A 19,882-nucleotide genomic window follows, 5' to 3' on the forward strand; every position below is an offset into this window, starting at 1 on the left:
AATGACATTGATGACGTCCAATGCCATTTATTTTCATTTTAAGTTCATTGACTTTTAACTTATCTTCAACATTTGGTTACCGTTTCCTCCATCCACTATATAAGCCAAGGTGAGGGTTGGTTTAAGAGAATAAAAAAACAACTATTTTGAGATACTTTGTATGCTCTCAAGAACACTTAACAGATATTTTTGTTCTATCAAAATCTTAAAGGTACTATTTCAGGCTCGGTGGTCTATTCTGCCAATTCAACTGCTTTTAGCTATTGTACCCTGGGAGTCACAGATTTGTTCTCAGTGGAGACACGAAATGTATTTAAGAGAACCATGTCAAACACGGGTCTTGGATTTCTGCTTCTACACTTTTCTTCATATGTTCTTATTCCAGTTCAAAGGATTCGTACAAGAAGGCACTACTCAAGCACTTGTTGAAGACTACACAAAAGAGTGTTCAAGAATACGCAAATCAAGCATTTGTCAAAGACCACGGTTTGAATAAGTGTATATACATATGCTGTATTTCATGTTTTTTTTCTTTGGATATGCATACGATACACGTACTATAATTTCCCAAATGTGTAAATGATTATCTTTGTTAATTTTGTTAACATCTTGCTAATAAAACTGTGACCAATTTCTTATAGAAAATTAGTTTAGTAAATGAACGTTTTTGATGTTTAACCCTTCAAAGTCTCACTTATTGAGGAGCTAATGTGAAAGAGAATTGAGAATAATGAAGTTTATTAGAAAATATTGACCTGATATTGTCCGGCTGAGGAAAAAAAGAAGAAGATGTCGATTATAAAAAAAAAGATGTCGATTGTAAATGTATACGAATGGTTTAGAGAACAATTATATTCGAATACAACTTTGTATTCGAATAACTACCTTGTATTCTAAAATTTTCTAATTCGAATAGAGAAGGATTAGAATACAAATGCCTTGTGCAAAAAAAATGGACTACAACAGATTGTATTCGAATAGTACAAGTGTATTCAAATTGAGACTGTTATGCGAATAAACTTGTAATCGAATGTATCGAAATACACACTTGTATGTGAGTTGACAAATGTATTCGAATTTACACTTGTATTAGAATGAAATTCGAATACTTGTTCCTTTGAAGCTATGAGGCTTGTGACCGATTACAATTGTATTCGAATGCAATTCGAATACCAAAGTCTTGAATGCTAAAACTTGTAACTTGAGAAAATTGAGCAATCGAATACAAGCCTTGGAACCTTTCTATTCGAATTGAAGCAAATAAGGTAAGTCACCCACCACCTTTTCTGTCACCTTTTTCAAACAAACCCAAATGCATGTATGACATAACTTTTGTAGTAATTTTCACAAATATCAACACAAACACCAACCATTGTAGATTCAAACACCATATTTGATTACTTTTCACACAAACTTTTAACAATCTTGAACATGAACAAATTTATTTTCTTGAACCTTTGAAGAACACATGAACCCGAACCCACTTATTTTCTTGAAAATCTGTCTTTTCACGGACACAATACCAAAATCCAAGGTTGTGACTTAGGATCTACAACTAGTAGAGCCAAGCTCTAATACCAATTGTAGGTCCCATGACCGGATCAAACAACAAACAAACTAAAAACTAGTCGTCTTGGATCAACCTCTCAACTAGTTGGCGGAAACAACTAGCTAGGACCGAGATCTCGAATCTTGTGGTGTAGTCTAAGGGAGTCAAAAGTTAGAGAGGGAGGGAGAGAGAGAGTTTGTAGGTTAACAAGTATAATATGGCAAAAGGTTTTTTTTTGGTGTATGTGATACACAAACTTTATATATGTGTGTGTATTCTCATACACCCTTTCATTAATAAAGGCCCAATGGGCTCCAAATACATAAGGCCTCGGGCCCAATACATACATACGTAAACAAACTAACAATGTAAACTAACGAGATACAAATACGAAAGACTAATACCGAAATGGGCCTTACAGGGTTGCACATCCTTGCTAGATGTTCCGAACGGAATCTGTGAGATGAAACGCTTAAAATGTTTAGATCTCACCTCTTGTCTTAAAGTTGAAAAATTACCAAATGAACTTGGATGATTAGAGTGTTTGGAGGAGTTACACCTAAAGGATTGCAGATCCTTGCAAGATATTCCGAAAAGCATTGGTAGAATGAAAAACTTAGAAAGATTAAATCTCTCCTTTTGTTATAAACTTGAGAAAATGCCAGAGGGAACTTGGATGCTTAGAATGTTTGAAAGAGTTGAATATAGACAATGCGGGCATAAATTGTCTTCCGCATACCATTTTTAGATTGAAAGGTCTGTGCATTGTTGGATCTAGGTGGTGGCTTGAGTCGTATGGTTTTAGAACCTTGACAGAAATCACAACAAACACAGCCTGCTACCACGTATAGCAATCGATATTCGAGCCGTCAATCCAGTTTTGAATATTTCAGTTTGTGCTTTGTAGAATGTAACTTTCTTATTGCAGTTTTACCTTCATTTGAAAATTTTAATAATTTTTCCAGCCAAATCATTATGATTTGTTATAAAGGCTAATTCGTATATTAGTTAAATCTATTTATGACTTTTTCTCAAGTTTGTTTTTTTACAGAGAGAAACATAGGTTTTTCTACAATGACGAAACCGACCGAGGGGGCTCAAATTTTTGAACCAAAACGGATAATTTTATTTTAAATTTATTTTAAATTGAAAAAAATGTGAAGAAACCATTTACTGACAGACAGATCTATACCGACACCATTTCTAAATTGTTGCGACCAGGCTCTAGTGACGAACCTATCCCGACCGCATGTGGTCAAAGGTAGTGACGGATATAGACATCAATCTCATAGGTAACACTCAAAAAATTTATTTTTAGCATATTTCATACAATGTAAACGAAGCAAAAATAGATACACGATAATACATATATTTAAGCACATATGGTGCATATTTCTCATATTCGGTTTTTGAAAATCAAGCCATTACATTCTCTTCTTTTACTTTATAAAACGTTTTTATTTTAACCGCACAAATTAAACCATTGTTCAAATACTCATCACCCATTCGATTGCACAAATCGGTATGAATCTATTTTCATGTTGAGCCCATGCACTTTTTTTAAAAAACTAGTTAAGACCTCTTTAAATCAATTTCTAGATTCTTGAATTTTGCATATCCAAACAAAATTTAAACTATAAACCCATAATCAATTCCAATTTACACATAAACCATAAATCTAAATCCCTAATCAACTTTAATTTAGACATAAACTCTAAATCTCAAATCAATTCCAATTTCCAATTGTGGAGTTCCGGTGAGGCAGATATAGGAGATGGACGAGAGGGTGACTGGTGGTGTTCGTGGAAGGCTAAGCTTGTTTCCGTTTGATGTTTCTTGTTCACGAGCAAAAGAAAAAAAATGGTTAAAAGATTTTATTTGTGTGACATTCGTCAATTTCGGGTCTCGTTTTGTATTCATTTTGTAACATGTCGATTCTTCGCGTTTTATTTAATAAATTATACTTCGTATTTGTGGTTAAATTTGTAAACCCGAACCGGCAATTTAAGCAAATCATTGATGTTATAACTCTAGCATGTACGAGGTTCGTCAAAATACCGTTAATTTTAGTTTATAAGTTTGGTTAAATAAACTTTAGGGGCTAAAATGTGTTTTCCTTAAAGCTATACAAGGTTTAATTTAGTTATAAACCAAATACCAAACTTGAGGGACTTTTTCTGAAAATATGTAACATATATTTAAACCTAAATACCAGCCACTCCAGCCGTTTTCCGGCGACCCCGCAAATCCGGCGACCCCGCAAGTCCGGCGAGAAGCCGGCGACGCCATCTCCGGCCACCACCGCACCACCACCCACCTCTGGTCGTCTTCCTCCACCCTCTCCTTCGTAACACCAACCCCAAACACCTCCGTGCCCAACCTCGCTGCTCTCTTTCCCTCTCCGGTCGCATTTCCGGCGGTCGGAAAACCATACCTCAACCATCTCTCTCTACCTCCGTTCTCTCTCTCTCTCGGCTCTAGCTCTCTCTCTCTCGGCTCTAGCTCTCTCTCTCTCGGCTCTCTTTCTCTCCCCGCGTCTCTCTCTTTCTCTGATTTGATTTTCCGGCAGGCCTCCGGCGGCCGGAATTAGCTCCGGCGACAGGGTAGGAAGCCTAGTGGTGGTGACCCACCACGTCTCCGGCAGCCTTCATCTCTTACGACTTGTGAACAGCTAATAGGTAAAAAAATTAACAATTGTGAGTTTAATTATGAGTATAATTAACAAATCATTATCTTGGTTCGGTTGGTTGGTTACGTTAGTTGTTGAACTAGAGGTCACGGGTTTCGAGTCTTATCCTAGACCGGTTTTGGTGCCATTTTTATACTTAACAAATTTCGATTGCTATTAGTACTAATATTATACATGAAGATTATTATTAGTATTATTAAGTATAACTTACTATTATATTTAATTATTATTAATGTTATTATTATTATCATTATTATTATAAATATTAAAATTATTATTATTATTATTATTATAAATATTAAATTTGTTATTATTATTAATAAAAATCATATTTTCATTATTTATTAAAACCATATTTCTATCATTAATTATTAACAATAATATTGTTATATTTATTTTGTGGACTCGGTTAGAAGTCAAACCAACATCGAGTATAGTATCATTAGTACTATCTATATTATTTATTATTATTATTATCTTTATCAACAACATTTTAAATTAATACCAAGATCTTTATTCTTTAACTATTATTATTAGCATTATACTATATTAGTATTATTAATAATAATTATTGTTATTATTATTATCATCATTATCTTATATATCTATATCTATCTATCTATCTATATATATATATAACATATCTTTTTAGAATTATTATTACCATTACTATCATTTTATCATTAATAATATTATTATAAACTTTATTATCAATTCATTTTATGAAAACCGAACTCTTGATTTGAAACCCGTCTTGTTTCTATTTAATATTGGTTTAGTTATTTAAAAGCCCCAATAAAATAATATTATTTTATTTTAAATTATCAATTTAGTACGAGTCCCTAATCATTAACAAACTAACCGGTAACCCGATTAACAACCGAACATTCTCATTCAATGTTTCTAATATAGTTTCATTATGGTTTCAAGTTCATTAATATATATTACATTATTTATTTTAGCTAAGGTGTTTATCGTTTCAAGTCGGATCTGTTCGTTTACCGTTCGAGCTTCATTTATTTATCTATTTATTTCTCGGTTCATCAATCGAGGTGAGTACTTGCATACCCCTTTTTTCATCTTTCGTTTTGGGGTGACATTTCATACTTATCAAACTAAATGCTTTAATTACTTGAATCTTTAAACCCACAAACGTGACTGTATACTTTACTCGAATAATTGCTCGATTTGGTGTTCTATGCTTATTTGTCTATGTGTTTATCGCTTTTGGATGGTGGAACTATAAATCCTAGACCATTTGGCAACCCCTTATGGCAAGGTGTCGTTAACGTAATGCAATTAACGATAACTATAAAATCCTAGACTACTTGGCAACCCCTTGTAGCTAGGTGGTGCTAATGTGTTTAGCAATTTTCAATAAAATCCTAGTCTATTTGGCATCCCCTTATAGCTAGGTGTCGCTAATTTGTTTAGCAATAACTATTTTATCCAAGTTTATAGATTTTATTTATTGTTTTGTATACAAGTTTTGTGGCTTTTTATTACTATATACTTAAATGCTCAAACTTATAAATTGCTCACCAACCTTTGTGTTGACAAACTTTATTTTATGAAATGTTACAGGTTTGACTTTTGTTGACTCGGGGACTTGATGAAAACGTTACCAAGACTATTAGGATATTAGTAAAACGAACAATATAATTGCTACTTGTATTCAACTTGTTTGTGTGGACGAGATGTGTTTATTATTGATTTGTTGAAATAAAATGAGTTGAATAAATATTGTCACTTTAAATAGTGTCTTGTGTATTTGTCCAATCACGTCGCACCCCGGCATGTTCCGCCTTTGGTCGGGGTGTGACAGATTGGTATCTGAGCCACAAGACTATCGGATAGGTGGTTAGACGTAACGACCTAGTATAGTCTTTACTTTAGGGTCCTTATACGTGTTGCCTATACGTGTTTACCCTACTTGATTGTTCAATGCACTTGTTTATTTATATACTTATTTATTTTATCAAATAATAAATATACATATACACACACTTTAATAGTATTCCAAGGTATCTTTACCTTAAAACGCAAAAACATTAGTTTTTATTGTGTTTTATGGATCACGAGCTTAACTTGGATCCCGTTGTTTCAAATCTCCTTAAAGATTGTCTCATATGAGATAACCACTTAAAGTAGTCGAACGCGAGCGTTCCGCACGCCATCCAAATTTTCGGTGTTAAAACAATAGAACTACGGTGATTTTGTGGACTAGCGTTTTGACATGACGTTGTATTCTGATTTATTGTTTTTGTTACAATCTTTATTTGAGTCGAAGACATGAAAAAGACGCGGTGGTACGCGCATATGTTTAGGCTCCAACATGGTATTTTTGTATTAAAGGTTTTTAGTGTCGGAATATCAAATCATGGTGGTTCATGCACGATTTCTCCGCCTTTAAATCTTAAAACATTATTATTACGTTTCAAGAATTTAAACCATTTTTCCTTAATTTTGTTATAAACTCTTATCACAAGTCTTCATTTATAAATGTTATATATATTTTTTTATATATATCTTGATTTTATATGGTAAAGTTTTACACCAATTTTCTCATTTTGATTTCACGATGATTTTTATTACAAATTTCATTCATTATGATCCCTTTTATATAGGTTAAATATATGTATATATAGAGTTTGATCTATTCATAATAATTTTTAATATGCCATTTATTTTCATTAAGACGATTTACAAACGAAAATCTTATTATATAAATTTCATCATATTAAGAAGGTTTTATAATAAATTTCACCTCAACTTTTCAAGTAAATTTCCTATTGTATAAACTTTAAATTGTTTTTAAAGTCCTTGCACGGAAATTTTATAAAAATTTTATTTTTATAACTATTCCGTTTATTTTGGACGATCACTTAAAAATTTTAATTATTTAAACTTCTCACAACATTTTTAATTATACTATATTATATAATACATGTGGTAAAATTTTCACTACCCAATTTTATTTTCATAACAAGTTTCATCAGGCAATCTTTTGTTAATTATAAATTTTCACAAATAAAAAATTTAAATCATACGATTTTCCGCGTTTTAAAATTCTTATGATAGTTTTGCCATGATTTTTTAAGAAAGACACAAACTTATAGCTTGTAATCTTCTTGAAATTCTCATGCAAAACTTCATATAAATTTTACTTTAAAGACCAAAAATTGTTTACTTGTGATTTCTCGATTTGCAATGCCGGTCATTTTAACTTACTATAATATTTTCGTCACAAGATATTAAGTAACGAACTTGGTAAGAGAAAATTTTCATTTCGCAACTTTGTATTTCCAAAAACGACATTCATCATTTAATACTGAGACCTTATAACAAATTTCGACATTCAATTTACGTATTTTAAATTTCCTCATAAGCAAAAAAAAAAAATAATAAAAAAAAATTATTGTAATCTTTATAAAAAAAAATTGTTGTGTGATTCACACGCTCGGACCTCAAAAATTCTATTTATATAATATATATTTATACATATATTAACTTGTAACTTTAATTATCAAAATTTTCATGGATGTTTCGAACATTAGTTATAAATTATGATATTTTCAAATTAATATTTATTACTAGTAAAAAATCTCCCCATACATAACCACAAGTTTTCCAAACACCCGTATCCCATCTCAAACTACTGCCCTAAATCAAACCACCCTTCCACTTCAAAAGTTTCCCGAGCACTCAAATTTTTCCTCAATATGAACGAAACCTAAAACATCAAGTTATACCCTCACCAACTCAAGCCCCATGCAAAATCCAAGATGTACAACATTAACCCAACAAAAAGCCTTAAATACCGACACTCCCACGCCACGAAGACCTATCAAGCTCACTATCCTAGTACTTTAAAGACACCAACAAACACACTCACAAAATGCCTTGAACATATACAAACCAAAGCTTACCCAACTATGACTAAAAATTCTTCGACCCATACTATGTCGAGTCACAAACCATATCGCCACACCGTTCCCATCCAACCATAGAGTTTGATATCAATATAACAATCCAACCACTACTTACAAAATACATGTATAAACCAAATCTCAACCCAAACTAGTCAAGATCGAATTGTCCAACCCATAAACTTAACCCTAGCTCAAATAAGCAAAACCTCACCTAAATAGCCCAACCATTACTCATACAAATCATCCAAGCCTAAACCACTCAGACGACCTAAACTCAACAAACCTCATAAATCCAACTCAAGAAAAACCCAACTACGCAAGCCAACCGAAACACACTCACTCTTCACCAAATTCCCAAACCATTCACTATTCAAAGCCTAAAACCTATCCATCACACGCAAGCTTCGTTTTACCCTTAAATTATATATATATATATATATATATATATATATATATATATATATATATATATATATATATATATGTATACCTAAATACAACTAGTGTACTTATAACAAACTTAGGTGTTCAAATAATCACTTTTAAATTATAAACTCTAAATATATATGTGTGTGTATATATATATATATGGTATTGTCATGACAACAAATTTTATAATGATGATTTGTATTCAAAGGTTATTAAACGATTATATGTATGATTTCAAGATCTTAAATATTGTCACCTAAGGTGATAAATCTCATAAAGACTTTATAATACGAGGTTTCATCTTGAATGTTGAAAGCGGGATTTATTTAGTAATAAATTACAACTTTCACCATATTGCATAAACTTAATGACCATGGCTTTGCAAATCTTTTGGGACGCGTTTATAAATATCTATTATTGTTACACAAATTTTTGCTCAATAACAAAATATGCAAACTATTACTTTCTTATTATCGCAAGCATCATCACTTTATTTAATTTATTTTCATCACAATAACTTTATGTATACAAACTCCTTTAACAATATGGGTTACAAGATTTACATTTGATAATGATTTAAATATTTTCCCTAGCTATGCGCGATGCTTTGTTATTATGTACATTTCTTAGAAACAACAAAATGACCTTACTTAAGACCTCATTTTCAGTTTTAGTCTATTATACGCTATGCGATTTACATATTTCGACATTAAATTCAAGTCTCACAATTATTGCGATTTTATTTTCATTTGATGAGATGTTTCGATGGTAACTTTACACTCATGAGATTTCATTTTGTGTCTTGATTATTCATGACCAAATCCAAGTATTCAATAACAATTTGTGTAATACTTTCATAGCCTCAATTTCGCTACAAATTTTGTTTATCTTATAACGATATTTCCATGACTACGTTATTCATATTTGAGCATTTATGTAAACGCGATTCTATACATTATTCTATACCATTTCATCTAATCTATTAACGGCCTAGGTGTGGCTGTCTACAAGTTTTGGCGCTATTAGAAACCGTTATTATAATGACGATTACATAAATGGTTTCACAATAGTGGCCGTATTCACGTTTTATCGCATTTCAACTATGGTTTTGGTTGTTAACTAGATGCTATTTTATTTATATTGATACATGTATGCGTCACCCCAAAGAAACTCACCTCATTCTCGTGATTTCACGCAATCGTAATCCTAATTACTTGTAACCTCTAGTTTGTTCATGTATGAAACTCATTGTACACTATTATTAATTGTAACGTTGTTTACCCCGACCTCATGTACTCACTTTTGGGTTTTCTCATTTACACCTATTGGATTTTTTTCATTTTTCACTCTTTGGATTCTCGTTTCCTTTATTGGATTTTCCATTTACATCTATCAGAGTTCTCATTATTAAAACTCAACAGATTCATGCACGTTTTGAATGTTTAAGATTACAAAATAAATATGTCTTTTAAACCACGCAATGGAACGAACCATGTGGACCATACGACGATCTAAATAATTATGGGTGTGCACACTTAATTATCGAAATCCCCGTATGGAAGCCATAGTAAGTACACTTGTGTGCTATAACTCAGGTCCGAGGATGATAGCGGAAAAACGGTAGAAATGCGAGTTATGATAAGGGCATGGTGGATACGCCGCTGGTACTTCCTATGTATAAGTGCCTTTATTATATTCTCATTTGTAGCGTTTTTCGAGTCATGCAAAGATTTGACGTTATTCTTTTGCTTAAATTGTTCATGCAATTATCTTACTAAAGGCAATATTCGTTAGTAATTATATTTTTTTTGTTTATCTTAATTTCGGGACGAAATTTCCTAAAGTAGTAGATACTGTGACCTTCGTCAATTTCGGGTCTCGTTTGTATTCATTTTGTAACATGTCGATTCTTTGCGTTTTATTTAATAAATTATACTTCGTATTTGTGGTTAAATTTGTAAACCCGAACTGGCAATTTAAGCAAATCATTGAAACTCTAGCGTGTGCGAGGTTCGTCAAAATACCGTTAATTTTAGTTTATAAGTTTGGTTAAATAAACTTTTGGGGCTAAAATGTGTTTTCCTTAAAGCTATACAAGGTTTAATTTAGTTATAAACTAAATACCAAACTTGAGGGACTTTTTTTTGAAAATATGTAACATATATTTAAACCTAAAAACCCTAACCTAACTCATATTATTCAAGCCGCCAGCCACTCCAGCCGTTTTCCGGCGACCCCGCAAATCCGGCGACCCCACAAGTCCTGCGAGAAGCCGACGACGCCATCTCCGGCCACCACCGCACCACGACCCACCTCCGGTCGTCTTCCTCCACCCTCTCCTTCGTAACTCCGACCCCAAACACCTCCGTGCCCAACCTCGCTGCTCTCTTTCCCTCTCCGGTCGCTTTTCCGGCGACAGGAAAACCATACCTCAACCGTCTCTCTCTCTACCTCCGTTCTCTCTCTCTCTCGGCGAACTCTCTCTCGGCTCTCTTTCTCTCCCCGCGTCTCTCTCTTTCTCTGATTTGATTTTCCGGCGAGCCTCCGACGGCCGGAATTAGCTCCGGCGACAGGGTAGGAAGCCTAGTGGTGGTGACCCACCACGTCTCCGGCAGCGTTCATCTCCGACGACTCGTGAACGGCTAATAGGTAAAAAAATTAACAATTGTGAGTTTAATTATGAGTATAATTAACAAATTATTATGTTGGTTCGGTTGGTTGGTTACGTTAGTTGTTGAACTAGAGGTCACGGGTTTTGAGTCTCATCCTAGATCGGTTTTGGTGCCATTTTTTATACTTAACAAATTTCGGTTGCTATTAGTACTAATATTATACAAGAAGATTATTATTAGTATTATTACGTATAACTTATTATTATATTTAATTATTATTAATGTTATTATTATCATCATTATTATAAATATTATAATTATTAATATTATCATTATTATTATAAATATTAAAGTTGTTATTATTATTAATAAAAGTCATATTATCATTATTTATTAAAACCATATTTCTATCATTAATTATTAACAATAATATTGTTATATTTATTTTGTGAACTCGGTTAGAAGTCGAACCAACATCGAGTATAGTATCATTAGTACTATCTATATTATTTATTATTATTATTATTATTATTATTATTATTATTATTATCTTTATCAACAACATTTTAAATTAATACTAAGATCTTTATTCTTTAACTATTATTATTAGCATTATACTATATTAGTATTATTAATAATACTTATTGTTATTATTATTATCATCATCTTATATATCTATATATATAACATATCTTTTTAGAATTATTATTACCATTACTATCATTTATCATTAAGAATATTATTATAAACTTTATTATCAATTCATTTTATGAAAACCGAACTTTTAATTTAAAACCCGTCTTGTTTCTATTTAATATTGGTTTAGTTATTTAAAAGCCCCTATAAAATAATATTATTTTATTTTAAATTATCAATTTAGTACGAGTCCCTAATCATTAACAAACTAACCGGTAACCCGATTAACAACCGAACCTTCTCATTCAATGTTTCCAATATAGTTTCATTATGGTTTCAAGTTCATTAATAAATATGACATTATTTATTTTAGCTAAGGTGTTTATCGTTTCAAGTCAGATCTGTTCGTTTACCGTTCGGGCTTCATTTATTTATCTATTTATTTCTCGGTTCATCAATCGAGGTGAGTACTTTCATACCCCTTTTTCCATCTTTTGTTTTGGTGTGACATTTCATACTTATCAAACTAAATGCTTTAATTACTTGAATTTTTAAACCCACAAACGTGATTGTATACTTTACTTGAATAATTGCTCGATTTGGTGTTCTATGCTTATTTGTCTATGTGTTTATCGCTTTTGGATGGTGGAACTATAAATCCTAGACCATTTGGCAACCCCTTATGGCAAGGTGTCGTTAACGTAATGCAATTAACGATAACTATAAAATCCTATACTACTTGGCAACCCCTTGTAGCTAGGTGGTGCTAATGTGTTTAGCAATTGTCAATAAAATCCTAGACTATTTGGCATCCTCTTATAGCTAGGTGTCGCTAACTTGTTTAGCGATAACTATTTTATCCAAGTTTATAGCTTTTATTTATTGTTTTGTATACAAGTTTTGTGGCTTTTTATTACTATATACTTATATGCTCAAACTTATGAATTGCTCACCAACATTTGTGTTGACAAACTTTATTTTATGAAATGTTACATGTTTGACTTTTGTTGACTCGGGGACTTGATGAAAACGTTACCAAGACTATTAGGATATTAGTAAAACGAACAATATAATTGCTACTTGTATTCAATTTGTTTGTGTGGACGAGATGTGTTTATTATTGATTTGTTGAAATAAAATGAGTTGAATAAATATTGTCACTTTAAATAGTGTCTTGTGTATTTGTCCAATCACGTTGCACCCCGGCATGTTCCGCCTTTGGTCGGGGTGTGACAATTTGCTTTGGGCTTTAAACTTTGTTTGGCCTTTAAGTGCATTGAACTTTTAAATTGGTTAGGCTTTAAAAATATATGGATAACCTAATATTTTTCAGGGGTAACGAATTATAAAAATCGACCGCTAACGAATTTAAATACGTTTCCATTAGATATTCGAATTTTTCTAGTTCGATTCAAAGTTATATTTTTGGGGGAATATGTGCACAGTTTTTCAATGATGTTATCAATGGATATAATTAAATATAAGTTTGTAGTAACTATACCTCGTAGAATGGAGGAGATGGATCGTGTCAGGTGGGGTAACATTTGAGACAAGGTTTAGAACAAGACATGTTAAAAGTGTGTATTTTGATTTGAGTTATGACAAGTTATTTTAGATCAGGACCGTTCAATAATATATCAATTTGGTTTGTACATGTGTAAATATACTAATCCTCATCCTATTTAGTTTATGATCAAAACTAATTAAATAATTTGTGTAACTGAATATAATCATACACTATAGTCGTATAAAAAAGTAATGAAGCTCGAATAAAAACGTAAAATAAAAAAACCGATTCAATACGTATAAAAGATTTCATAAAAAGGTGGTTGGCTTCAAAATTTTACCCTACTTTTTATAGTTGTATACAAGATACATATGATTGTAACATAATGTAGTATGCAGTACTATGTTATATATTTCAATACACTAATACAAATGAGATATAACTTAAAAATAAATAAAAATATTTACTTTTGCCTTATTTTACATAGCACATAGGAAATCTAAAGTCATAAAAAAGAATTAAAAAAAAAACACATGGATCAAAAGATTTAAAAAAAAACACGTGAACTTTATTTATTGACCATACAAAGTTACATACAACCTTACAAAACATTACAAAACAAAATAGTAAAAAAGCCACAAATTTATAAATACATGCATACGTCAAAAAAAGAAAAAAAGAGCATACTCTAGTAAAAGAAAGCCAAAGCAACAGCCAAGAAAGTGAACGGCACCACCGCGGCTAACACCGGAGACGCACTCCACGGTAGCGGAATGGGGCTGCCGGCAGGAGATAGCCCAAAGGTAAACGGAGGAGTAACGATGGAAGACGGCGGAGATAATATAGGTGCTGATTCAGGAGTTCCTACAGCAGGAGAAACATTGATAGTTAACTTCTGACCAAGTTGACAATGACCTATGATGGTGCATATATATTGGTGTGTCCCAGGGCTGGTTAATGTGATGGTCACTGGGCTGACCGGGTTAACCGAGAGGGTGCTAGTGGCGGTACATGGGTCAGAAGTGGCTGCTTGAGAAACCTCAGCCACGGTGTGGAATCCGGTGGTGAAGTTAAATACTAGTGTATCGCCGATGCTGAAGGTTCGTTGGGAAGCCCAAGTGGTGTAAGTGTCGGCGCCGTTAGTAAGAGGAATAGTCCATCCCAAGTCGTCTCCAACTATGTGTGTGGTTTTCCCCAAAGTGGATTGTAGTTGGGAAGATGCAACCATCATGACCACCACCAATAGGAACGCCGTTGGCTTTGGTAATGCCATCGTTGTGTTGAATCTCAGGTCGCCCGCTTTCGATCAAAAGCTTTATATTTTTTGAGTTTTTTTTGTGCTAGGGTTTTGAAATTAGTGGTGGTTTAGGGTAGTGAAGGTGGTGGTTTGAGTGAGTATTTATAAGGGTGGTGAAAAGGTGGAATGATTGGAGTTATGGACGTTAGAACTATAATGTTGACTTATTATGAGTTGTAAAGTCAACATATTAGCTAGCATGGAATGTTCCATGGATTTATTGTGGTATTAGGTATTAAGAGATTTTAGTATGTAAAGTTTATTTGTGATACATAAAGAAGAATAGTTTATATATAAAAAATCCAACCCAAAAGGCATGTTCATATGTTGGTTGAAAAATGAAAAGTGCTCAAATATAAATACTCTCTAATTAGTATACATAAATATTATCTTTTAGTTTATCATTTAGTATCATTTCTTACTAATGTATAATTTCACATTTGGATATTGCATGATGTAAGAATGATTGTACTCCTAGAATTGAATTCCATGCATGCATAGGGAGTTTAGATCAATGTTTGTTAAATAACTAGGGTTACTAGCAATGAAAATAGTTCAATGAATAAGTGACATGATTGCTACTTCTAGTAGAGTCTATTTTTGTTAACTTTTTAAAGTATTCTAATTTATAATTCGTGTCCATATGAGAATTAATTAGGACCCATAGTCATTGTGAAAACTTCATGAAAGATAGTGATAGCAAAGATGAGAGTGCTAAAGTGAATGTGCGAATACACAAGGATCGAATAAATAAGAAATGAAATTTCCTAGAGAAATTAAGGGTCACACATATATGTATCCCATATAAGAAAGAGGAGACTGGGATGGTTTGGTCATATGAACATGAGCTAAACATGTGTTAGATCTTGTGAGAAATGTGGAAATAGTAGTGTGGATTTTTTATTTTATTTATTTATTTGTGTTTGTGTGTGTGTTGTGGGGGGGGGGGGGGGGTGCTAGCTAGAAGTAGACCCAAACTGATAAATGATGAGCAGATTATGCATGATTTGATTGATTTGCAACTCTTAAGGAACATGGTCGAGGATAGAAGCTCATAAAGACATCATACTAAGGTTTTGCACTATTTGTAGAGAGTAGTTTTCACTTAGATCTTTTCATACACTTTTGTTTGCCTTAGCTTTAGTTCGAGACTTGTCTTACTGTTTCTTGGGTTTTAGAACTATAGACATCTCTAGTGGTGTTCATCGGTAATGGGTTATTGCTCCTTTTGCATGTTTGTATACTCTTGCATTATTCTATGCGTATTTATTGATTATTTCATATTTTTTTTAATGAACGACCAACTAAGTAACGCCGGGTATTCAATATGCGGCCCCCATTGGCTAAAGGTAGCCCGAGCCGGCCACTAGTCCGGGCGGACGGAGCCCTAGCGGTCCACCTATTGAGGGATTCACCGGATAGAACCCGACCCCCACGCCCGCCAAATGGCACGACAGCGAGGAGCCGATAAAACCGGGTGAGATCAGGACTCGAACCCTGGCAAGCCAGGGTCATCCCTCATATCTCCTATATAACTTGGTGATAGTGAGTTTTGAACCCCTACCTCTCACTTGTAAAGTGAGTGCTCTACCATTGAGCCACATCCAATTTATAATTATTTCATATTAGTTACGCTTTTATAAAGTTCTATACTATATTATACCATGCAAAATGACAATAATATAAATAAATTACATTTTTTGTCCTTTATATTAGTATTATGAATTATTGAAAGGGTTTTCATAGGTGTTATTTATATGAACAATTATCTCGCTTATTATATTTCATCCTAATTAAGTTTTAGCAAATATAAGACATATGAGGATATAAAGGTAATTTAGTCAAATAAAATCAATTAAAAGCTATAAATTTAGAAAAATAATAAACACTTAGGGGGAGGGGGTGGTTCCAAATCCATCACCCACCACACCTCATCACATTCCATCACTAGTGATGGAATTTAGTGGGAGTGGTGCTAGTGTGGTGAGTTTTGATATACATATATATATATATATATATATATATATATATATCAAGGTTTTGTGTGTGTGTGTGATGTGTTTTGTATGGGGATTTGTGTGCGTTATGGCCATCACGTAAACCCTCTCATCACGCGTGATGAGAGGGGTGACGGCGGTGTTTGTAATCCCATCACGCGTGATAGTTTGCTATAACGCACCACCCCGAGTCCCCTTAAATACAACACAGATAAAGGCACAAAGGTAATATAAAATTCCAACCCAAAAGATGTTCATATGTTGATTAAAAAATGAAAGGCCACATATATCAATTATAAATTCTCTCTTATTCCTATGCATGGAAATTGTGTTTTATTTTCTAATTTCTTATTAACTAGTTAATTACTCGCGCATTGCGCGACGAAATCAGTCGTTAAAACCTAAGCATAGTAGCTGATAAAACTCGAGCATTGAAACCGGGGCATTGGTAAAATTTCATCATTGGTAAAACCCAAGCGTTACGACAGATAGTCGATGTGAATTTAGTCGGTTTCGGTTACGTTCGTTATGGTATAAACAATGCTGGTTAAAACTGAAAGTAAAAACACAAAAAATTCGTTAAATTAAGTTATAAAAAATAAAACTTTTAAACAGACGATTATTTGAACGATAAAACATGGGTGTGACGTTGTCGTGTTGGTAAAACAAAGCTTTGTGGTTATTGGGTGCTGACATGGTCAGTCGATTTTGATAACGTTCGTTACTTTTTGGAACTAAAACAGGGAAAAAAAATTTGAGGTGGCCAATGGGGTGACATCAGTCAATGAAACTTAGGTGTTGGTCAAACCCGAGCATCGTTGGGCCCGGACGTTGAGGCGATGAGGCTACGCGACATCGGTCAGTTTCCATTACATTAGTTGACATTAGTTGTAGTGCTAGAACTAAAAAAACAAAAAATAGAGTGTTGGTGAAACCCGAGCATTTTCGGGCCGAGACATTAAGAATGTTAGTTTACGTAACATCGATCGGTAAAAGTAAAAAAAAAAAAATTCATAAACAAAGTCAAATTACATAAATCAAAAAAGACAATAAGAAAACTTAAAATGGATTTGTGGCATTGGATGTCTCATTTAATCAATATAATATATATGCAAAAAGTGAAAAAAACAATAAAAAGATCAATTTGCAAAAAAAAAAAAACCAATAAAAAACTTAAAATTCTTTATTGTGGCGCCAACACTCTCTCTTACTTAGGCTGAGGGGTGTGGGGGGCTCTAACGGGGGCGCGAGTGGCGGCTCCAGCCAATAATATTGTGACGTGTGGCAGAGAGAGAAACTGGATAAGGTGGGTGTTGGAGCCCCCGCTGGAGTCCCTGGCCCTGGTGTGGAGGGGCTCCAGCAGGGGCTCAAGCGAATTTTTTTTTTATTTTTTTATAAATGTATTAAAAAAACGTATTATTAGAAAAACTCATAAATTATTTAAAAAAACACACATTAATTAAAAAAACACATTAATATCTAAAAATAAAATAAAAATTAAAGTACTAAAAAAACATTATTCTTATTCTTCGGCTTGGTCTTCTTCGATCAACCTCTTTCGGATACGTTCCTTTTGCTTTTCCATCAGCATTTGATCGACCGGATTTAGGTTACTGAAGTCTCTTGTAAGGAAGTCCAAATCTCTCATTCGACTTTTTTCCTTTTTGTCATTAGAGACCACCTCCATGGTTTTGTTGAATTTATTGAGGGATTCAACAAGATCGACGATGTTTACGGCTCCCCCCTCAGCCGGTTTTTTCCCCTTGGCGTCCCGTCCCAATGGCCGCCTCCTCGGCGGTGAAGACGTTTCCTCCCCCGCAATGTTTAGGTCGAATCCAACGCGGCAATCCGACCCGGCGGAAGTGCTATACGCTCCAGACGAACTAGTTTTAGTCCGTTTCGGCCCTACTTCCGCATCATGATCCGGCGCCACAAGCTCAACCCACTTGGAACACCTTTTCAACCTCTCCCACAACTTTAAATCGTCCCACGTCTTCACCGTCCTATACCTCCGCAAACACTCCTGCCTCCACTCCTCGACAGTGAAATTGTAAACCGCCAAATCATCACTGCCACTTGGTCTCATACGACCGGCGTTCCTGTTGAAAAGATTAGTAAACAAGCCGACAAATTTTCTGATTTCGGACCACCGACCCGAAATCATATCGGCGTTTCGCTCTGTACTCCCAACGAGCGTATAGAACGTCTCCCTAACCTTTGTCCAAAAAACCTTGCTTTTTTGGTAGTCGGCTGCAAAATGAATAATTAAATTAGATTTCCAGTTAACTTTTTTATTTAACTTTTTTATTAAAAATCATTTTTAAAAACGTTAAAACAATTACCGCAACGCCGATCCTCAGAAATGACTATCCAAGCCCGACACAAGGCTTCCTTCTCATCTGATGACCACGGAGTGGTTTTCCGTTTCGTCCTCGGAGTCGAAGCCGGTCCCGGCCCGTCCGTTGCAAGTTGTTTTTTCCGGTGGACGCGTCTTCTTGCTCCCGTAGCATCACAGTGTGATTCTTGTGTCTCTGGAACAACAAAGTTAGGAGACGGTTGTATGTTGGATGGTTGAAAGCCGGATGTTTCTTGCGGCCCCGAATAAAACATCGATTGGTCTGGTGACGACCATAAATCGTCGTAACTATAATCTGAATCTAGGTTTGGGTACCAATTTCCAGACATTTTTGGGTATTATATAGGAGTTTGGGATATTATATATGAGTTTGGAGATTGAAGTTGTGTTTTGATATGGTTGAAATGGGTTGATTTTGGGGTATTATATAGAAGTTTTTAAAGGTTTTTTTTTAAAAAAAACGGAGCTCAACGGCTCTTTTGGGCGGGCCCACCAGCTTTTCCTCTCTCTTCTCCCGCGACAACACTCACGCCTACCTGGATTTCCGCGCTCGCGCCCCTGTGGTGTGGGGTTAGCGCCCCGAGGAGCGAGCAAAGGGGCTCTCGCGCCCAGGATTGCGCCCCACACCCCTCAGCCTTATATTAGATAATGTATAGATATTACATGATGTAATGATCATACCCCTGGAATTATGAATTCCAGACATACATAGGACTATAGGAGTTTGGATTAACTCTTTTTTAAAAGAGTATCAGATTTAAATACTTAAAACTTTCTTAGGAATACTCTCAATTAACAAAATGTTTATTGAATTTTAATAGTCCATGTTGAATTAATTGGCTGATAATAATCCCTATTAGTTTTACCGCTACTAGTAG

General features: G+C 34.0%; 1 pseudogene; it reads right to left on the reverse strand.

Annotated features, from left to right (window-relative positions):
- Nucleotides 1-13,936: 13,936 nt before the first annotated feature.
- Nucleotides 13,937-14,863, reverse strand: LOC143584549 (mavicyanin pseudogene; annotated as a pseudogene).
- Between the last annotated feature and the right edge of the window lie 5,019 nt (nucleotides 14,864-19,882).

The sequence above is a fragment of the Bidens hawaiensis genome, unplaced genomic scaffold, assembly GCF_021521415.1.
Source record: "Bidens hawaiensis isolate Kalapana, Puna unplaced genomic scaffold, B.hawaiensis_p1.1 tig00033170_1, whole genome shotgun sequence".
In the NCBI taxonomy this organism is placed as follows: domain Eukaryota; kingdom Viridiplantae; phylum Streptophyta; class Magnoliopsida; order Asterales; family Asteraceae; genus Bidens; species Bidens hawaiensis.